Here is a 19,497-nt window from a genome sequence, read left to right on the forward strand (position 1 = left end):
AGATCATGGGGGAAGGAAAAGAAAAAAAATAGTTACAAACAGAGAAGGAGGCAAACCATAAGAGACTTTTAAATACAGAGAACAAACTGAGGGTGAAAGGGGGTGGGGGGCGGGGAAAATGAGTGATGGGCACTGAGGAGGGCACTTGTTGGGACGAGCACTGGGTGTTATATGTAAGTGACGAATCACGGGAATCTACTCCCGAAGCCCAGAGCACATAGCATATATACACTGTATGTTAGCTAACTTGACAGTATACTGTATATATATAATAAAAATAAAATAAAGCTGTAATAAGTAAAAATAAACATAAATAAAAATAAATAATAAATAAATAAATTCTAAAAGCTGTTATGACAAAAAGTCATTAACTGGACAGTCATCATGAGAGCAGATTTCTATATTTTAGGCCCAAACCGTGCTGAAATGGCTGGAGATCTGTTAACGAAGCAAAGAAACTTGATACGACCTCATTAGTATTCCCCGAGGTTGTCTTGGGAAGAAGACAGACTCCAGTTTGACCACATTCTTGGAGGAGAGCAATCATTCTGAGTACACCTAGGGGCTCTCACTTAAATTCCTCCCATCCCAACACGAAGGGTGAGACTGTTCCTAGAGAGAGAAGGGCCATAAGTAAAAAACCATTTTATTAAGGTTTCTAAGAGATTCAGGGTGATAAGCATCTATGACCCAGCTTATAACAAAGAAGGGAGCGCTGCATTCTCCTCTCCTCCCCCCCGACAGCTTGAGGCCTGACATGAGTCTGGCGCCTCCCCTGTGGGCCCGCCCATGGCGTGGAGCAGTGGTGGTACCCGGTGGGAGATTCTGGCGCCCGATGAAAGAGGGAAAGCAGCATCTCTCGGCAAGTGTGACGCATGGCGTCAACGACCACGATGCTATGTCATTCCTCGTATCCGCACCCTTTGCCATCAAGAGGCGGAGTGTACTCCTTGATCCTGGGTTCAGCCATTGACCGCTGTGTCCAAGAGAACAAGGCAGAAGACATAGCGTGCCGGCTCCAATTCTCCTTTCTCATTCTTTTGCCATCGCCGTGAGAAAAACGGGTCCGGGACAGCATGGTCTAACGTGGAATGCAGTCGTTATCCCAGCTGGACCCAGCCTCGCTTGGCCAATCTCTGGCCAAGAAGTATTAGAATCCCAGCCTAGATCAGCCAGTGCTCATCATACCCCCCAGTTGCGTGGACCATAAATGCAGTTGAATGCCATGGAGGTTTTTGAGTTGATAAGCTATGCAGCAACACCGCACAAATAGCTGATGCAGTAAGAAAGACTCCTTCCTGAGCACATAAAGAACATCTCCGGAAGGGCCACTTGTAGAGAGGGTCTCTATCAGTGATGGGACAAAAGCCAGTGGAATTTGATTCGCTACCACGACGGTGATTCCCATTAGCACGTCCACTGTGCGATGAGCACTGGCCATATTCTGTCTATAGGGTTGATAAAGAGTTTCAAGATCCTATGGCAGGTTACATACACATTTACATATAAATTTGTCAAACTTGAGATTGATTGTTTTATTATATGTAAGTTATATCTCATTGTAAAAAGTAAATTAAAAAGGAAAGGAGGGGCTCCTGGGCGGCTCAGTCACTTAAGCGTCTGATACTTGGTTTTGGCTCAGGGCATGATCTCATCGTTCACTAGTTTGAGCCTCGCATGGGGCTCTGCGCTGACAGTGCTGAGCCTGCTTGGGATTGTCTTTCTCTCCCCCTCTCTCTTTCTCTCTCTCTCTGCCCCTCCCCTGCTTGTGCTCTCTCTCTCTCTCTCAAAATAAATAAATAAACTTAAAAAAAAGGAAAGGAAAGGAGCCTCTGCCAGTACAACCCAGGATATCCTTTTAAACCAAAACCGGGGAAGCATGAAGGAGTCCTGTGCACATCTCAAATATTCCAAGCCCCGCTGCTATGAGCCTCTCACTAGTCCCTGGCCCCCTATCCCAGGAGCAGGACGGTCACACACATTTCTACAGCATGCTTGTTAAAGAGCATGGGGCCTTGAGCAAAGGAAGAGAGTGGGGCTAACTCCGAAATCCATCATCATCAGGGATGGCCGCATGTCTGGACAGCCAGTCAGCGTGCAGGCTGAGACAGCCAGGCCCGCAAAATGAGGATTCCGTGATGCAAATAAATAATCATCATCAGGCTTCTTCAGCACAGGCGCTGCTCGACAGTCCACCTGGGCAGCTGTGGCTTGCTCCCGACCAGGAAGCATTAGCAGCACGCTTGTGATTCCCTTATTATAGTAATCATTCCCTAGCCGACCGCAGAAGGAGTCCAGGCATTTCCCCCCTCCAACCTCCATCCTCGTCCAGTTTACATGCATTCTCTTTCCTCAGCCCGCTCACTTCTTTCTTCTCCTCTCCTTTCTCCTCCAAGGGGCCCTAGCGATGCCTACAATGGGCTTATCAGTCTCAACCCACTATTTTTTACAAGTTCAGTCCCGAAGCACGATGTGCCTGCGGTTAAATCTGCCGGAGGTGAGACAACTACCCATAGCTGACTGTGAAAAAGGGTGCTTTCTGTTTCCTGCTGCACAGCACTGCACGCTGGAACTGGCAGCCTGTAATTAACTGCCGCGTTACCTTCTATCAAACTGCAGCAGGAGGAAAAAAAATCTCTGGAGATAACAGTAGTGGGATAGAAAGAGCACTGGGCTCTGTCTCTGACCATCAGAATGTGAATCTTGGTCTTGATTTACAAGGTGGAGAACATTAGCCCCTGGCTACTCGAAGTGGAGGCCGTGGACCAGCAGCACTGGCATCCCGTGGAGAATTTCAGGACTCATCCACCCACCTCTCATATTCGAGTCTGCATCTTAACACGATCCCCAGGTGAAGTTTGAGAAACACGGACTTAAGCAAATCACTGCGTCTTCTTTTCCACATGCACGTTAAGACAGAGCGACAGTAAGTTCTATCTCAAGGGATGCTAACACGGCGTTCATGATTAGTAGATTGTTCTTTTTTTATCTTGTTTTTTTATTATTTACTTACTTATTTAGAGAGGGCACAAGTAAGTGAGGGGCAGAGAGAGAGAGAGAGAAAGAGAGAGAGAGAATCCCAGGAGGGGCAGAGAGAGAGAAGTGGGGCTCACCCGGGGCTCGTGTTTTACCCGAAGCGGGGCTCGTGTCCACCTGAAGTGGGGCTCGAGCTCACCCAATGCGGGGCTGGAGCTCATCTGACATGGGACTCAGACTCACAAACCGTGAGATCATGACCTGAGCCGAAGTCAGACGCTTAGCGACTGAGCCACCCAGGGGCCCTGATTTTGTTTTTTAGACTAACATAAAGCAAAATCGATTTTTAGGGGGAAGGCATACATTTCCATGAATTTTAACACCTATTTTTATGTAACCGCCACCCATATCACGATAGAGAGTATTTCCATGGCCAGAAAAACATCTCTCACCAAATCCCTTTGTAGCTAGCTATTCCTTGTCCCTACCTCTAGCCCCTGGCAACCGCTGGTCTGTTCCCTGCCACTACAGTCTTAACTCTTAGAGGATGTCATATAAATGAAATCATGCAGTGTGTTCCTTTTTGAGGCTGGATTCTTTCACTCACCCTCTGAGTCATACAAATTGTGTTTTTATTCCTTTTTATTCCTGAGTAATGTTCTACTGTATGCAAGTAACAGTTTGCTTATCCATTTCTTGTGTTTCTTTTCAGCTTTATAGAGTATAATCGACAAAGGGTAATATAGAGGTGCCAGGGTGGCTCGGTCAGTTAAGCATCCGACTCTTGATTTCGGCTCAGGTCGTGGGTCCAAGCCCCACATCAGGCTCTGCGCTGAGAGTGCAGAGCCTCCTTGGGAGTCTCTCTCTCCCTCTCTCTCTGCCCCTCCCCAACTCGCGCTCTCTCTCAAAATAAATAAATAAACTTTAAAAAATGATAATATAGCTAAAGCATATGGTGGTTTGATGCATGTACATATTATGAAAAGCTTCCTACCATCGAGATAATTAATACATTCATGGCCTCATATATTTAGATTTTGTGTGAGAGCACTTAGCTCCGTTCTCTTTGCAAACTTCAATCATACAATACAGTATTACCAGTTGTAGTCACCAAGTTATACATTAGATCCTTGTAACTTATTCATCTATAACCAAAAGTTTATACCCTTTTACCAACCTCCCCATATTTCCCCCACCCTCTAGCCCCTGGCACTCACTATTCTACTCTGTTTCCATAAGTTTCACTTTTTTTTAGATTCCATATATAAGTGATACCACGCAGTATTTGTCTTTCTCTGTTTGACTTATTTATTTCACCTAGCATAATGGCCCCAAGTTCATCCAAGTTCATCTAGGAAGGAAATGACTGGATTTCCTTCGTTTTCAAGGCTGAATAATATTCCAGTGTGTGTGTGTGTGTGTGTGTATGTGTGTGCGTGTGTGTGTGTGTGCGTGTGTGTGTATAACATTTGCTTTATTCATTCATCCATCCATGGATATGTAGGTTGTTTCCATATCGTGGCTACTGCTATTGTGTTATAATGCATATATTGGTCGCCTTGATGGCATCCCATAATTCCTTTAGGTTTCTTCACTTTTTCATTCTTTTTCTTTTTGTCCCTCTGATTGGATGAATTCTACTGCCGTATCTTTGAGTTCACGGATTCTTTTCTCTGTTGAATCTAGTCTTCTGCTGAACCCCTCTACCGAATTTCTCATTTGTTATTGTACTCTGCAGTTCTATGATTCCTGTTTGGTACTTTCTTGTATTTTCTGCCTCTTTGTTGAAATTCTCGCTTTGTTCACGCATTGTTCTCATGACCTCAGTGACCATCTTCATGGTCGTTATTGTGAACTCTTTATAATGGGTAAATCATTCATCTCCATTTCATTAAGATCAATATCTGGAGATTCATTCTGTTCTTTTGTTTAGAACATATTCTTCTTCATTTTCCTTGATTCTCTATGTTGGTTTCTGCGCGTTAGATAAAATAGCCACCTCTCCCAGTCTTGACAGACTGGTCTCGTGTTGGACGTGAACCTTATCAGTCTGCCTGGCCCGAGTTCCTGGTTGCTCCTCAAACCTTTGTGATTGTCTGATCTGCTGTCTTTGTTCTTAGTGGCAACTGGTAGTTGAGGATTTGCCGAGACTCATTAGTGTCCCAAACAGGTGGCTCGCCATCAGCACCTAGATGGGTGGTGATTAGAAGCTGGACCCTCAGGCAGCAGCTAAGACATGGGCATATCTTCTCCTTCCTCTGTGCTGAATCTGGGTACGTAGCCACAGAGGGTGTTTCTGTGCTCATTTAGAAACTCCTTCTTTGTTTGCTGTGATCCTGTAGGACCCATGAACACAAGTCCCAATGGCTATCAAAAAGTAGGTGATTGGGGGGCCCATCCCTCCGGTGGCAGCTAGATGTGTAGAAAAGCTCCTTCCAGGGAAATTCTGCCAACTTGATTTTACTATTGGGGTGAGTCAGAGGGAGAATATGGAGGAAGCGCCCACCAGTTCTTTGGGGCTCTTGGAAGGACTGCAGTCAGTACCACTGGATTCAACTTTCTAATATTTTGTTGAGGGTTCTTTGTGTGTTTGTTTATGTGAGATATTGGTCTGTAGTTGTCTATTCTTACATTGCTTCTGTCTGATTTTGGTATCAGGTGATGCTGGCCTCACAAAATGAATTTGGAAGTGTTCCAAATCCCCACCTCTATATTTTCAGAAGAGATTGCATAGAATTGGTGCTATTTCTTACTTAAGTGTTTAGTAGAATTCTCCAGTGAAACCATCTAGGCCTCCGTATTTCTTTCTTGAAAGATTTTCCACTAATATTTTAATGTGTTACAGGACTATACAAGTTATTTACTTCATCTTAGGTGAATTTTGGTCATTCGTGGTCTGTAAGGAATTGGCCCATTTCAACTAACTTGGCAAATCCATGTGGGTGGAACGGGTCATAATATCCCCTTATTATCCTTTCAATGGCCATGGGGTGTGTAGCAATAACCCTTCATCCATTCCCCACATTGGCAATTGGTTTCTTTTCATCCTTCCTTGTCAATATTGGTAGCGATTTATCATTGTGGAAATCTTTTCAAAGAACATCTTTTGGTTTCACGGATTTTCTCTATTGTTTTTCTGTTCTCATTTCCATTATTTTGTCTTACCTTTATTATCTTCTTCTGTCCATTGACATTGCCCTTATTTCGTTCTTTTCCTAGCTTCTTAAGGTTTAAGCTTAGATTTAATTAGGCCCCTTTTCTTATCGAATATAAGCATTTAATGCTAGAAATTTCCTTCGAAGCACTGTTTGTTTTGAATATTTTATTTTCACTTATGTTTAGTTAAAAGATTTTCTAATTTCCCTTTGGGACTTCCTTTTTGGATTGATAGGATTGTTTAGAAGCGTGTGTTTAATTTTCAAATGTTTGAAAATTTCCTGTTACCTTTCTGCTGAGTTATGGCTTCATTCCATTATGGTTGGAGAGCATACTCTGATTGTAAATCTTTTACATTTGTTAAAATTTATCTTATGACCTAGGACATGGTCTCCATTGGTGAATGTTCCATGTTTACTTGAAAATCTGTATTCTGATGGTTTTCGGTAACATTTTCTAAAAATGTCTATTAGATTCAGTTGGTTGATGGTGCTGCTCACTTCCTGTATAGCCTTATTTTCTGTATACTAGGTCTGTCAATTTCTGAGACAGGAGTGTCAAAGTCTCCAACTATAGTTGTGGATTCGTCTCGTTCTCCTTTTCGTCAGTTTTTGCTTCACGTACTATGGGGTTCTGTCATTAGACACATACTCATACGCTGTTGTCCTGTCTTCTTGGCAACTGACTCTTTTATCCGTATGTGCTTCCCTCCCTCACCCTTGGTAATATTCTTTGCTCTGAAGTCTATCAGTATTAGTGTAGCCACTCCAGCTTTCTCTTGATTAGTCCATGTATTTTTCCATCCTTTTACTTTTAACCTGGCTATATCATTATATTTGAAGTGAGTGTCTTGTAAATAGCATATAGTTCAGTCATTAAAAAGAATCCATGCTGACCGTCTCTTTCAATTGATATGTTTAGACCATGTGTATTTAATATAATTATGAAAATGTTTTGATTTCTACAATGTCATTTTCTGTTTGTTCCCTCTGTTTTTCACTATTTTGCTTCTCCTTGCCTGCCTTCTCTTGGTTATTTGAACATTTTTAAATATATGTTTTAATTCATCTATTGTTGTTTACTATATCTTTTTTGGGAGATCTTTGGTTGCTCGAGGTATTAGAATATACGTATTTGGCTTTCCCCATTCTATTTAGAATCAATAGTTGACTATTTCAAGTGGAATGAAGAAATTTAACACTGAATAGGTCCCTGTACCCTCTTACATTTGTGTCGTAATTGTCTTATATATTGCATCTAAAAACACTGGAAACCCTATTAAACAACATGATACATGTCCTTTCAACTGTCAAACATACCTTTAAAAACTCAAGAGGAGAGAAATAGTCAATGTTACCTACTCAGTAAATCCTTTAGTAATAGTAAATAATTATTTACTATTTACATTACTATTTCTGTTGCTCGTCCCACATTCCTAATGTCCCGAGCTTCATCTTGGTATCATTTCACTTGTCTGAAGAAATTCCTTTAGCAATTATTTCAGCACAGGTGTGCTGGCTATGAATTCTCTTACTTTTCCTTCATCTAAGAATATCTTGAGTTCACCTTTACTCCCGAAGAATACTTTTCACTGGATATAGAATTCTCAGTTAACTGTTCTTGTTTTTCCAGCACTTGAGAAGTACTGTGTCATTTTCTTTCGGCCTCTGTGGCTTCTGCGGAGAAATTCACAGCCATTGGAATAATTGTTCTCTTATAAATAAAGCATTGTTTTTCTCTGACTGATTTTGACAGTTTTTTCTTGGTTTTTAATTTCCAGTAGTTTGATTATGCTGTGTCTGGCTATAGATTTATTTGAGTTTATCTTATTTGGAGTTCGCTCATCTTCTTGAATCTATAGGTTTATGTATTTTATCAAACGGTAATTTTCAACCATTATTTTTTCAAATATTTTTTCAACATAGAGTTCTTTCTCCTCTTCTTCTGGGATTCTGATGGCACAATTATAAAGCCTTTTGGTATTTCCCCAGAGTTCCCGAGGCTTTGTTCATTTTTTCTCAGTCTTTTTATCTATTACTCAGATTGGTTAATTTCTATTGATCGTTTCTGCCACCATCTACATTGTATTATTGAGCCTATCCAGTGAGGCGGGTTTTTTTTTTTTCTTATTTGAGTTATTGTATTTTTTTGTTCTAAAACTCCCACTGTTTTTTTTAAATATCTTCTATTTTTGATGTTGTTGAGATTTTCTACCTTTCCATTCATTTCGATAGTGTTTGCCCTTACTTCCTGAAGTCTTTTTACAATGGCTATTTTCAAATCTCAGTTTGGCAATTCCAGCATTTGTATCATCTTACCATTATATCCTGGTTCTCTGTATACTGAGTCATTTTTGGATTGCATCTAGATGTTCTGAATGTTATCAGATTCTGGTTCTTCTTTAAATCTTGTGGAGAATGTTGCTGTGTTTTGTTTTAGTAGACAATAAACCTAGTTGCATTCCGGCTGCCGATTTTGACCAGCCTCCTGTGGGTTGTGGTTTCTTTTTTGTTTTTAAATATTCATTTATTTATTTTAAGAGAGAGAGAGAACACATGTGAGAGCAGGGGAGGGGCAGAGAGACGAAGAGACAGAATCCCAAGCAGGCTCTGTGCTGACAGCACACGGGGCTCGATCTCAGAACTGCAAGATCATGACCTGAGCCGAAATCAAGAGTTGGACGCTTAACCGACCGGGCGACGCAGGTGCCCCTGGGCTGTGGTTTCAATGTCAGTTCTGTTTTCAAAGCCTTTGCTATACGATTTGGACCTGTCTCATGTGTGCCGGACCCATAGGCCAGTCTTTGACCTGCACATTGGTCTATTTCTTTGTTCAGTTCTCAATACCTTTAGTACACTGTTCAGGATCACATCCGTGCATGCACAGGTATGGGCTGATCACAGAAATTCATAAACAGCTTTATGGGGTCACGTTCACAGGCTTCTCCTTCTCTGTGATTTCCCCACATTTTTTTCTATTTCCCTGGGGCCGTTATGTTACAAGGTAGTTCCTCCAGAATAACATTTATTAGGTACCTACCATGTGTGAGGCTCTGTTCCAAGAAATTAATGTATGTTACCTCATTTAACTATCATGACCATGCTATGAATAAAGTATTATTGCCATTCCTGTTTTGCAGATTGGGAAACTGAGGCCCAGAATGGTTAAGCAACTTACCCAAGGTTGCTTACTCATTGCATGAGCCATTCTTCTTCGCCCGTAATTCCATTAACACAGTTACTGTATGATAATTATTTAAAATAAATAATAAATAAAGGTATGCCCCATCTCCAGAGCAACAATGCTTTCTTTTCCAATTTGAATTGTTGGCAAGTACCAAGTGTGTTAGTTCCCTGTGGCTGCCATAACAAATTATCAAAAATTGGGTGGCTTCAAATAATGAGAAATTTATCCTCTTACAGTCCTGCAGGCCAGAAGTATGAAATCAAGGTATCAGCAGGTGTGTACTCCCTCTGGAGGCCCTAGAGAACAATCCTTCGTCACCTCTTCCAGCGTTTGGGGGCTGCCAGCATTTTTTGTGGGTATATCACTCCAATCTCGGCCTCTGTCTTCATACGGCTTCCTCTTCTGTGTGTCTGTATCTTCTCCTCTTACGTCTATGGGTCTCGAATCTGTGTTTCTTATAAGGACACTCATCATTGGATTTAGGGCCCATCCCGATAATCCAAGAGATCTCATCTTGAGATCCCTAAAGGAATTAAGTCTGCAAAGACTCGCTTTCCAAATAAACCATATTCACAGCTTCTGGACAGGGATATAGCCTTTGGGAACCAACATTCAACTCACTATATCTAGCACAGACCCCCTTATGTGCTCAGTAAATACCGTATGAGATAGTCTCTCCATTGCAAATGATAGAAATTCAAGCCAGACTAGCTTAAGCACAAAGGGAGTTTATTTGTTGACGTAACCGGGAAGTTGGAAGAGACGGTGGCATCACACACGGTTGGATCCTGGACTCCACGGTATCTGTCAGTCTCTCCACCTTTCAACTTGTCTTCTGTCTTGGTGTTGCTTTATTTTCAAGAAGCTTCACCGTCAAACAGATGAGAAACCCTCATTCTGCCAGCATCCATACATCAAATCTCAGTGAACACTTCGATTGTTCCTGTGTAAGTCACACACCCATCGTGGAAGGCACTGCTGTGATCAGAGTAATGGAAGTGTTTGACTGGCCAGTCCTTCCACGACCCCTCTGCGGCTGGAGCACGTGATGGTGGAGGTGGGCAGGTGTGATTAATATCCTACCAGAACCACCTAGAACGGAGGTGAAATCGGTTCTCCAGAGGAGGGACACTGACAAGGCCAATAATATACGGCCACTGTAACTTCCAAGCCCGTGGTATTTGGAGGCGCGAGTGCATTGCTGAGGGACGACTTAATGGGTCTTGGCCGTGTGTATCTTCTGTGATCCTTTCATCATATTTAATCAGCTCCACCAGACAGACTCCATCCTACTCATCTCAGAGGCTTGTAATCTTCAGATTCTCTCTCGAAGCGTTTACCATATACATGCACGAGGGACGTTTCCTTTCTTTTGGCAAGTTTGAGTTTGCAGCGCCTCACAGACCCTCAACTGTTCCCAACGTGCTCTGTGGCAGGGAGAAGCAGCAGTGTCTAGACTCTGGCTTTGTAGGGCAAATAGCTCCAAAAGTCTAATCAGGATTCTGGTCCAAGCCCTCCCTGTTTCCCGACACCCCGTTCCTTGCACTGCAAGCTTTCTAAATACTCTCACAAAGGCATGACCCTGCCGTAGCCCCCAAATCAATACTGTGTAGGCCATCCTGGTCCCTACCCACAGAGGTTTATTAAGGTTGGAACCAGAAAATCTCATTAAAGTATGGTCTCACCTCCTTTATGACCTCGTGTTGAGGACTCTGTTGGGTCAGGGCTCAAGTGCATTATAATGCACAGGATGCTGGGTATCCAGAAGGACTTCTGCCCTTTTCCCTGACAGTATCCCCCACCCAACTCCCAGCCACCCTCCCCAGCTCTTCTTACTTCTGTCAGTTTGAATCCTCCCAGATCAGCTTATGTGCCGAGGGGACTTTTGTCCAAGCTCCCTTCAGTTTTTGGCTCCCCTGTGCTAGCATATTATCTCCTCGTGCTGCAGACACACTTCCTGTAGTCCATGTGCCTGGTGCCCTGTCACACGTCCTATTGGTCACAATCTCTAACGGTGACCAGGGTGGACAGCTCAAGGTCAGCTGCGGCTCATGAGCGTCACCAAGAATGAGCACCGTGCCTTTGCTCTCTGCCCCAAGGCACTTATGAGTCCCAGGCCACTGCAGGCACAGCTCAGAAGTTCAGGGTTAGCCCTCGGCCGGATGGGAGCCAGGGAACTAATGTTCCTGCCTCCCATCTTTTAGGAGACATTTTTGGGAGGCATTCTATATGCTTCTTAGGAAGCCCTGGAAGACCTAGGCCCTGATAATGCTCCCTTGTATTGACTTTCTCTCCATCCCTGTCTCCACTCTCCCCCTCTCCCACTCTTGCCCTTTGGAATCACTCCCCCCCCCCCCCCCTCCAGAACTACCCTTTCTCAAATACTTGTTTCTGGCTCGGCGTTGAGTAATCCAAGGAAGACACGGCCTCACTTGCCAAGCAGAGAAGCTAGGATCCCAGTGGCTGTCCAGCCCTCATCGTTTCTCTCCTCACGGGGTCCAGGGCCAGCACCCAGGAACTGGCTTTAGCTGTGGATGGTAGAATACTGCAAGAGGAAGAAGGTTGAAGGAGTCTAAGTGAAGCGGCAATACAGGCTGGTGGAAAGGGCCGAGGCTGTGTTCTGTCACTGCTTTTACGGACAGTATCGTATAACTGTGTCCCATCGTGCTAGATTTCAAACCGTAGCTCTACCATTCCTTGGTGGTACCGACGAGGTTACTCTGAATCTGCCCGCTCACCTTTCCAGGGGTCGTGTTCTGACCTGATGGAACGCACTAACCCCATCCGTGATCTACCGCCCACCATTAGTAAAGCCACGAAGCCAAGTGGCTTGGTCTTCAGGGTTGTTTATGCTACCAGCAGCGACACGGCTTCTTAGAGGATGTGCTTTCTCTCACAGCCACCTCCCTTGAAGAACCCAGAACACGGCCCGAAACTGCCTGTTTCCTTGGTCCCCCAACCAAGCTCCCTAGACGACACTGCTGTTGTGGGGGTATTCTGTCGCGCAGCAAGTGAGTGGAAGTCTGTCTGCCCTGATTGGTCATCTGTCCCTATCCTGACACACATAGTCCTTCTTGTTGCCGGTGACCGAACTGTTAACAGGAACACTGCCTGGGCCCTTGTTGGAGCGCCTTGCCCACACCCTTGCTGTGTTTACACGGGCTGCCCGGTCTGACAATCCCCCCTCATCCACAAAATGAGCCCTAGAAACATCGGCCCAGCCCAACATTCACGGATGATTCCTGATATCTTTCATCTCCCGGGCCCAGAGGACAAACTCTTTTCCTTTGTGTTCTATTTTGACATTATTCTGCCTCTTTGTTCCCATTTTAGGGCAGTGTGAGGGGAGCTGTGCATTAGCTTTTGTGGGCTTTAATGAAGCAGGATTTCACAGCATTTCATATCAGGTATCATCTTTTGTGTGCATGGGGAGAAGGGCTGAGAAATGTTCCTTTAACTGGTGCCAGAAGAGAAGACAGAGAAAGCCAAGGAAAAAAAATCTGATAACTACTTTTTTCCATTAAAGTTCCGGCCCCTTTCTAAAACATGCTATTCGTCTATATTTCAAATCAGTTGGGAATCATATCTTTCCACAACTGCATTTCCTTACTTCCTGGAAACATATATCACAGGATGTATAATAAATGTTTATGCTAGCCGTAAAGAGGAAAGTCACATTTAATAAAATTTACCATAGACCCCAAGGTGAATTTAATATAGGAGCCTGAGTGACGAATCCCAAAGCAAGTGAATTTGGGCTTAAAGCCCATCCTGCACTGACTTCATTATGCATAGTTGATGTTCGGGAAAAAATTCAACAACAAAACTTCCTGAGGTCCTTGCATGAATGAATCGGAATGAGCCTCTCACATTAACCCTGCACTTTCCCGGGTGTCTTTCAGATGCCCCACAAGAAGGCTTATTACTGAGCAGCTGGTGGCTGGCTCCTCCCTGTGTCTTTGAAGGATGGAACAAGAAGAAACAGCTGAAAATTGCCAGGTAGACCAACAAGGACAATTGCAATTACACAGGAAGGACTGCTTCTTCTCCGGATGAAGATGTGATCATGAGTCAGCCCTGGCTCAATGTGTTGGGTGAGAGGCATAACCACTGGGACCAAGACGGTTGTCCACACCAGCTGGCCTTCATGACAGGCCATTCAAAATAGAACGGGATGGGGGCGCCTGGGTGGCTCTCTGCGGGTTAAGCATCCGAGTTCAGCTCAGGTCATGATCTCACAGTTCATGAGTTCAAGCCCCACATCAGCCTCTGTGCTGACAGCTCGGAGCCTGGAGCCTGCTTCGCATTCTGTGTCTCCCTCTCTCTCTGCCCCTCCCCCGCTTGCGCTCTGTCTCTCTCAAAAATAAGCATTAAAAAATAAAAAAAAAATAGAACAGGATGATGGGGGCTCAATTCAACACAGAGTCAGGGGCATGCATGATTCGGTGGTTCGTGAAGACCATCAGAGGCCCATGTTTACCTGCGAATTAGCGTACCTGGGATTGGGCTCAAGTGCTTTTCTGGAAACTGTAAAAGGAGCCACACTGAGGAAACTGGAGTCAGGAAACTATTTTCCTACACTTGTCCAGCTGGTGCTATTTTATGACTGGCCAGGAGAATCCTATAGGTAAGTTCTGATAGGACTAATTTCTGCGTGGCCCGAGACTTCAAATAAACATCTCCTGAAACAAAATGTTTCTGCCTGGAGGGAACAGCAAGAGAATCCTCAGGTCAGCCCTATAATGGGACAGACTTCCTCTACCGCTGTGGCCTGGCCATGAGTAAAATCCATGGAACTAGGTAGATCGTGGTCAAAAGCTGACACACCTTGGGGTGCCTGGGTGGCTCAGCTGGTTGAGCTTTGGCTCACGTCATGATCTCACAGTTTGTGAGTTCAAGCCCCGTGTCAAGCTCTGTGCTGACAGTGGGAAACCTGTTTGGGATTCTCTCTCTGCTTCTCCCTGCCCCCGCTCAAAACAAATAAACTTAAAAAATTAAAAACAAAATCTGACATACTCTGAAATGCATGCCTTCCCACTCTCTTTTCTTGGTCCCAGGAAACACCCCCTATTCATTTCTACCACGGAGGAACCAAGAACAACTGGAAATCGCATGGATCCGGAGGGAGTGAAACCATAGTTCATCCAGTGAGAACGTTTCTAGCTGGACCCACACACTGAAAACATCCTCCCTTACAGCCTGGAAGACAGTGGGACTTAGACAGAGGCCAGTGCAAAACCTAAGGAGGTACTTATTCTCAAGGCTTGACCCTGTACTTGCAGAACCCTGAGACTGTGTGCCTCCTTAAATTTTGCACCCGGAAAGTGTGCTTTGGTCTGCCTGTAGCTAGGGAAGGATCACCACCAGGCCGGGCCTGCAAAGACCTGGGATCGGCTGCCCTTCTTTCCAATGTGCTGCTGGTGGCTGAGCCACGCAGCCCAGGAGGGGCGCAAAGTGACCTCAGGGAGCAGACTTGGTCGTTCCAGCAGCCCCAGCAAGTTGTCAAAGGATGATTTTTGATCTATACTTGTATTTGCCCAGGAGGTATCAGAACTGAAGCCGGGATGCCAGCCCCGCCACTGGACCTAACTGAAGACACCTTCCTAACCAACAAACAATGGGACTTGTTTTAACCAATTGTATACGGAGGCTTGGGCTCCTCCGTCCTATCCCAAGGGCTAGTTTTAATTAGCATTACCACCAAGGACTTCCCTTTCTGGCACTTAACTCAGAAAACAACTCACTGGCCTGGCCTCCCAAGCTAAGAGTCACGGCTTTGCAAGTATATACATACATATATGCATATATAGGTAACATACACATATGTTAAAAACTTGGTTTGAGAGCATAATTTGTTCCAAAGACATGCTTGTAATCCAAAGCGCTTGTATATCAAAGCGAATTTCCCCATAAGAAATAATGGAGACTCAGATGTGTGCTCCACCACCCAAAGATATTCATATAAAAATGAGTACAGAACTGTAACATAGTACAGAATTATAAAGAAAATACAAAACGTAAAGAAAAATGAACACATTAACCTGCACTTACCTCTGAAAACCTTCATGACTGGTGTGAGGGAGACATGGGAGAGGAGGGTTAATGTGTAGGACGACTTCCACTATCACTAACGGAGTCACTGCTGTCTGTAGGCTCCATGGAATACTTTTCTGCATGGGGTCACCGTATACGCTCGCATAGATATTGACCACAGTACAGTATTAATAAACTGTTGTCACAGACTGTATTTAATGTAACTGGCAATGAGGCAGCCGAGGAAAGGGTCTGTATCTGCAGGCAGCCTGACCTGGAATGAAGCAAAGCATTCCTGAGCTCACTCTTGTATGGAAAAGCAAAGGACTGGCCGTAGGTGCTTTGAAGTGACAAGAAATATACTAGTGCCGTTGTGGGTACCTTCCAACGTTCTGAAAAATCACTGATTTCTGCCAAATGCCACGGCCTGAGATGGAGCATCCGAGCATAGGAGACAATCGCCCACACTCCTGCAGCGAGAGAGAGAGAGAAAGAGAGACAACGTTGGCTCAGTTGTGATCATGTGACATTCGTCATCACGCACCACTCGCGTTGCAAGACATCGCTCGTTTATCAAGTTAAAATGTATTAGAAATGTTTGCTCGTCTTGCGGAAGCCTCGCAGAACAAGTTACTCACAATCCAAGGTTTGACCGTATGTAGGTTTCCCACTTGGGTCATCTGTTTTATTCTCTGATGATGTCCAGTTCCAGGAATGTGCTTTCCTCCTCTCAGTGCGCTGGAGTTGGGAGAGAAAGGAAGGCACCATCCACTGTCCCCATGGGTTCACCGAAGCAAAAAAGCCTCCTTCGCTGTACTGACTGGGGCGGCTGCACGCTGCTAAGAGCCAGCAAGACCCAGCCCCGGCAATGCAATAACCATCTGATTAAGTAGCAGTAATCGCTGGAGCTGCTTTGTGATCCCTGCTCCGTCAGCAAGGACTTCGGGGCGCCTCCCTCCGTCCCGTGCCTCTGAGGGTCGGTGAGCCCTGTGGGGCTGCCTCAGCCCAGAGCTGCACATCAGGACAGATAGGCACCAGGATGGAACGAGGAGGTCTGCAGTCTTACTTTATCCACGAAAGTGAGGGGGTGAGAAAACCCAACCAGTGGGTCTAAAACCAGAAATGTGGGGGCTGGAGGGGTTGGCAATCGGTGCCGTCAGTAACCTCCATGGTGGTGGTTTATTCTTCACGCCTGTTTGAGAACCACTGCGCTGAAGTAATCCCGTATCTCCAGGACCTCCTAAAAGGTATGCCGAGTGCTGGTTAAAAATGCAAACTCTTAGGGTTGCCTGGGCGGCTCAGCTGCCTAAGCGTCTGACACTTGATTTCAGCTCAGGTCATGATCTCACGGTTTGTGAGTTTGAGCCCCGAGTCAGGTTCTGTGCCCTCATTGCAGAGCCTGCTTGGGATTCTTTCTCTCCCCCTCTCTCTGCCTCCCCCCTGCTGGCACACACACACATACACACACACTCAAAATAAATAAACATTAAAAAAATGCAAACTCCCAGGCCCCTCTAAAGGTAACCTGAATCCATGGGACAGAAATGGAAATGTCCTCTGGCGGTGGATGCAAGGATCAAGATACCAAGAAAAACTGTTCATGCCCCACTGCTTCTAGGCGTATGACCCAGGAACCACGGCCCCAGGCAGGGATGGTACGTGTAGAGGTTGGGTGCACAGGCTCTGAAGCCAGACTCTGTGTTTGAATCCTGCCTCTACTGCTTATTAGCTGTGCTACTTTGGGGAAGTGACTTAGCGTCTCTGTGTGTCTGACCGCATCTGTAAAATAGGGATGCAGAGAGCGCCTGCCTAAGTAGGGATGTTGTAAAGATTCAATGACACAATAGACGCCTCGTGCTTACTACACCAGTGCCTGGTGCTTAGTCAGAACTGTGAAAATGGTGCCTCTTACCCCCAGGTGAGGCCATTAAGATCGTGTCATGATGCTTGGGGCACTTATGTCAGGGAAAGCCGCTGACCACACACCAGCGGAAAAGCCAGGCAGCAGGAAGCCGCCCGGCCTCTGGGCAAACCTCAACCACTCAGTATCCACAGCTCAGCCAGCCTCCAAGGACCAAGGTGGAAACCAGCTTTCTCAGCAGGAGGCAGACAACCGACTTCCTAGCTGTCGGAAGTGGGGGGGGGGTGGGCGGTGAGGAGAGCTACGCAGTGTCCCTCCTTGGGGGAAGGGGGGGGATTCTTTCCCTGGACCTGACGTCTCAATCCTTCCAAGCTCCCTCCCTGCTCCCTCCCTGCTGCTCCTTCCACCCGCCACTACCACCGTCAGGCTGACGAACCTCCCAACCTCCCGTGTGGGGCTGGGAGAACTGCCAGGAAGAATCCGCGCAGCAGTGAGCTCCAATAATGCTAAACAATGGATTAATTACACTGCTCGCCTGTTTAGCTGCAGCTCCCGGGGTCGCCCGCACGTGTGGTCACAGCAGACAACAGGTGCGAGACGCTGGTGAACGCATGGAGCTGCCCTCTGCCCCCTCTCTCCTCCCCCCGCCCCAGCCCCCTCGCCTCCTGAGCACAGTTCAAGTCCTCCAGCCTCCCCCCTGCCCCCGGAGACATGAAAGCCTTTTGTTCCCTCTCTTCCTTCCCGCCTTTTAAAGGGGTTTCGTGCTGGGAGTGTGGCTTGTTTTCATAGCCCCTTGGAGCCATAGGATGGAGAGCTCTAGGGGGTGAGGTGAGACTTCTTTCCAGGAGGGCATCTGGCGTGGGGTGACGGCTGGGCTGGCACTGCTCTGAGCCCACCTGGCCAGGCAGGGAAGAGGCGACAGCTGCTTTATGCTCCTACGAGTGCCAGCTTTCCCGAAAGGAGGTCAGCCTCGGAGACCAAACTGCTAATTAGGTCGCATTCTGCTTCCTGCTGCCACTTTAATTTCCACCCCAGAAAACCTTCAGCTGTGAGTCCAAGACCATCGGCCCCTTTCACCCAAATGCAAATGTCTTCGAGGCCTCTCTGGCTGGCCAGCCTTCCGGCTGGCAGGAGCACCAGCACCAGAACTCTGCATAGTACAGGAGCTTCCAAAACCCCAAGTCTGCCGGGCCCTGGGGCTGCTTTGAAGGCAGGCAGCCCACAAAGACTACAGAAGCTGGGTGTTCTGAATGAGCACTGAACCACAAGTCAGAGAGACCCTGCGCCTAGTTTTGATTTTGCCACTGACAAGCTGGGGACCTCGGGCAAGTCACTTCTGCTCCCTGAACCCGTTGCCTCATCTGTAAAGGGAGTGCGTTGAATCACCTCTCCCACCCCTGAGCACCGCGATTCTCATGATAATTTAGATCTCACTTCCAATTACTGAAGCGCTCGTTTTTTATCGGTGCATCCCTCGCAGCAGCCATCGATGTGTATTTTCCCCTTTTTTCCCCTAAAGACTGAAGCCCCCAGATTAGGTGGCCGTCACTAGTCCCCGCTTGCCAAGTGGGAGAGCAGGAACAGAGAGATCTTCTCCCGCCCAGGGTCTCTCTCCGGGCAAGCTGAAACTCTGGGTCGTCACCAATCCTTGGGCAGGGGATGGGGGCTTCCCTGCTAGCAGAACTGCACGAGCAAGAAGCCCCCAGCCATCCAGATTCCCCTTCCTCGTCCTTCCTCACGATCTCTTCTCCTCTTCCCCGACCCTGGTCCCTGTTCCTCTCAACCTCAAATCCACTTCCATGACCCTTATCCAAACCTTACCAAAAGAGACTGTGGTATCAGTCATTTACTCCTTGGTAGCCATGAAAAATAGTCTGTTGCTTTTCTCGGGTGGGTTTGCATTTTCAGCCATACGTGGCGGGTACCATGGTGCCCACATTCCCCGCCCCCCGCCCCCCCCCCCCCACGCACTCTGGCCCTCAGCCACCGGGACTGGCAGAGGCCGAGTCCCACTCTGGAGACTGCTCTTGGCTGATGGGGAGGCCTCTTTGGCCAAGGTCACACGGCCTTGCAGGGTGAGCGGGAGGCTGTACAGAGACCCAGCCCCTTTGTCTCTATTCTATGCCTATAAGGCTATCCCTCTGCCTCATTCTGCTTCCCTCCCTCCCTATAGGTGTTGCTCCTGAGGGCGGAGGGCAAAGGGTGCTTCTGATAGACTTGCCACACGCGCCTCTCTGACTCAAAGTGTCACTCCCAGGAAACCCAAACTAAGATACCTCATTTCT

At 46.4% G+C, this 19,497-nt stretch overlaps 1 long non-coding RNA gene across 1 annotated transcript; it reads right to left on the reverse strand.

The window, feature by feature from the left end:
* Window positions 1–622: 622 nt before the first annotated feature.
* On the reverse strand, window positions 623–16,590 carry LOC128773842 (uncharacterized). The gene is made up of 3 exons (XR_008418303.1): window positions 15,733–16,590; window positions 15,370–15,625; window positions 623–976 (listed from the first exon to the last, which is right to left on the reverse strand). It is a non-coding gene; the product is annotated as an uncharacterized LOC128773842 (long non-coding RNA).
* Window positions 16,591–19,497: the final 2,907 nt, after the last annotated feature.

The sequence above is a fragment of the Panthera pardus genome, unplaced genomic scaffold (assembly GCF_024362965.1).
Source record: "Panthera pardus isolate Hobbes unplaced genomic scaffold, ASM2436296v1 HiC_scaffold_27, whole genome shotgun sequence".
In the NCBI taxonomy this organism is placed as follows: Eukaryota; Metazoa; Chordata; class Mammalia; order Carnivora; family Felidae; genus Panthera; species Panthera pardus.